The following is a 3,606-nucleotide window of genomic DNA, read 5'->3' as shown; positions in this document are numbered from 1 at the left end:
ACCACACCAGGACTCCACTAAGACAAGAATATTACAGAGAGAACTTGTCTACAGCCATTCAGTGAGCTCAGATACATGTCTAAACACACTTTGCTTGGAATAAATCTATGCATTATGAACTGGAACCATATAGCAATACATTTTTACTTATGCTCATATTTATTAATTCATTATAAATAAAAGTACATTAAAAGTTAGAATAAATAATTAAATGTATTGGAAAAACATATTGAAAAATATATGAAGAACAGCATTGGTTTACTTTTTTTTTCCAAATCTTTTTCATGTCACATCTGCTTCTGCAAGGAGTCTGCTGTAACAGCATATTTCAGGTTGTTGTTGTTAAATGCTGTCGAGTTGGTGCCGACTCATAGTGATCCTGTGTAACATTTCTGAGGAGCGACTGTTGAGTTCGAATCATCGACCTTGAGGTTCAAATCAATCTTGTCCTACAGTGCTACACTAGGACTCCATAGTTCAGGTAGTCTCTGGAAAATTACACTGTACATAAAACAAAAAGACTGAAAAAGGCAAATGACATCGTCAAATTATTATGAAAATAGTTTTGACCTAAAATGGGTCTCAATGATCCCTGAGAAGTACCCAGACCATACTTTATGATTAATTTAAACGAACCGACTTATCATTACTCTAGGATCTTTCATTCCTGTTCTTTCTTCAATACTCCTATACTCAAATTAAACTAGAAAAAAATGATAGCAAGAATAAAAGTACTAACATAATACAATGGTCCTCATTATCCTCTCTCTCTCTCTCTCTTTTTTTTTTAACAATTTTTCTTTTTAACCAGAGCCTGTATGTCATAATGGAGGTGCCTGGGTTTGCTAAGTTTTCTATCACTGCCATCTCCACTCCCAACTCCCACCACTGCTGGCACACTAATTGGTTGTTGTTGTTGAGTGCCATCGAGTCGGTTCTGACCCATAGCGACCCTGTACAGGGTTTCCGAGGCTGTAAATCTTTACAGGAGTAGAAAGCCTCGTCTTTCTCCCGCGAAGCAGCTGGTAGTTTCGAACTGCTGACCTTGCGGTTCACAGCCCGATTCGTAACCACTATGCTACCAGAGCTGCTATTCTTTGAATATAATTAGGTTAAGATCCACTCATTCTAACATCATTCTCATAATGTTTGGTGAATTCAGTATCCATATGTTGTTGTTGTTGTTAAATTCCAACTCATAGTGGCCCTGTGTAGTGTTTCTGAGGAGCAGCTGGTGAGCTTGAACTGCCGACCTTGCAATTCAAACTGACCTTTGGTCCAGGACATTAACCGGCAGCGCCAAAGCAGGACTCCCAATATCCATACAGGTGGTGATTTTACTATTTGTTCTCTAAATCCCTTGACCTCTTTTCCTCCAAAGATCTTGTCCTCCCCTTTACCTCGATCACCCATTCCTATTGTTACACCCTTAGGCTTGTAATAACAATAACTGCAAACCCTCTACAATCTCAGTTTTAAACATTCTACTCTCTGACAAACAACTCTCATTTTTTCATCTCACCTCCTGTACCCCAACTCCAACACTTCAACCCAATGAACACTGATTTTGCAGGATTTTCACTATTTCCCTTTGTATATTCACTCACTCCCCTCATTATCTAGCTTAAATTCCATACTCAGTCATTAAAATCACTCTCTTGAATTTGTCCCTTCCTTCTATCTCTTTCTCTTACTTCATCAAACTTTCTTGGCCAAAACCCATTTCTGGTGAAATTCAACATTCTACCTACTCTCTGCTTACACCCACATAGATGAACAGGTCTAATGAAAAATCCACGGATGGCGTCCATTTAGAGAGTGACTAACACTGCCCAGGAAGTATATTTTATTTCCCAAGATCATTTACTTTTTCACTCTAAGTGACTGCTTCTTACCTTCTCATCTTTCCTCAAATTCTAACCAAACTCTCAGTTAATGACTTTGCTTACGATATAACTAAGAAAATGGAAGCAACCAGAAGACACTTTCCTCGTCCATCCATGAACCCACCATTGTGAAAATGTTCTCCACCTCTCTTCTTGTACTTTGGTCAAACCGTCCATCTTCCTAAAGCCCAAACCCTCCAAATCTCATTCCTTCTAACCTACTCAAGCCATTGCTCCAGAAATTATCCTCTCTCTCCTGGTTCTGTGTTAGATCTTACCCCTGAAAGCATAGTGGGTTCCACATTGGGTTTCTAAATGCAAGGTCAGCAGTTCAAATCAACCAGCCAGTACAAAGGAGAAAGATAAAGTTTTCTGCTCCCTTCGGAGATTTACAGCCTCAGAAAATGTATATAGAGCCACTACGAATTGGAACCAACTTGACAGCTTATCACCACCATTTTCTCTTGAAGGAGCCCTGGTAGTGCTGTAGGATAAGAGCTTGAGTGTTAATCTCAAGGTCAGCAGTTCAAAGCCACCAGTGCTCTGTGGGAGAAAGATGAGGTCTTCTGCCTTTGTAATGATTTATAGTCTCAGAAACCATACATAGGGTTGCTATAAGTCAGAATTGACTCTGAGAGTGGGTTTTGATGGTTCTCTGTTAAACCTATTCTGACCCATCCTTTGTTACTACTGATCTCCCAAATAGACTCCTGGTGTGGCACTGTAGAATCAGCATTGGACTGCGAATCACAAGGTCTACAGTTCAAACCCACCAGATGCTTTTTGGAAACCCTATGGAAACTCACAGAGTTGCTGTGAGGTAGAACCGACTTGATGGCACAACAACAACAAACCAAACCCACTGCCACTGAGTTAATTCTGACTCACAATGACCCTATGTTGTTACCTTCATATTGCTAAATCTAGTGATTAATTCTCAGACTTTATCTTCCTTAAATTATTGGTAGTATTTGACACAGTTGTTGACTCCCTACTGTGTAAAAACTTTTCTTCACTTAACTTCTAGAATAATTTGCTCTCCTGCTTTTCCTCTGTGCTATTATTAAGGCAGAAGTGGGAAAAGAAGTGGTGGAACTCTGTGCAGGTCTCTTCAGTCTTCAGGAGATCGGGTCAGAGAGGAATAGTCAGAGAAATTTTACCTGGGATTGAAGGAGAATGAATAATTTACCCCTGCATGATGCAGCAGAAGAGCAGTCTCACTAATAAGATGCTCCAGGTGGGTAGGCAGCTACTGGCATCCAGAACATTTAGTCCTGGTGATCAGGATGGATGCAGTAATGATAAGATAAAGATATGGGTAATGATATTAAGGAGTCCTGGTGTGGCACTGTAGGGTCAGCACTGGACTACAAGGTTGGCAGTTCAAATCCACCAGCTGCTCCTTGGAAACCCTATACAGGGTTGCTATGAGTTGAAATGACTCACCGACACTAACAACAGCAATGATTTTTAAATTTTCAAACCCAGTTTGGAAACCAGATTGTACTACTGACAGTACCACTCATACACTTACTACGAACCATTACAAGAGGATTTCCAGTCTATTAATTTATTTCCTCACCATTCCTGAGAAACATAGCTATTTTTATCCCAACTGTATGGATGAAGAAACTGACCTACAGAGTTTAAAGAAATTGCCTTTGCTTATATACAGAGTTATTAACAGAGCTGAGATCCGTGAAAACCAAGGAACAAAAAT

The sequence above is a fragment of the Chrysochloris asiatica genome, unplaced genomic scaffold, assembly GCF_000296735.1.
Source record: "Chrysochloris asiatica unplaced genomic scaffold, ChrAsi1.0 scaffold00099, whole genome shotgun sequence".
In the NCBI taxonomy this organism is placed as follows: Eukaryota; Metazoa; Chordata; class Mammalia; order Afrosoricida; family Chrysochloridae; genus Chrysochloris; species Chrysochloris asiatica.
This window is presented reverse-complemented; position numbering follows the sequence as displayed.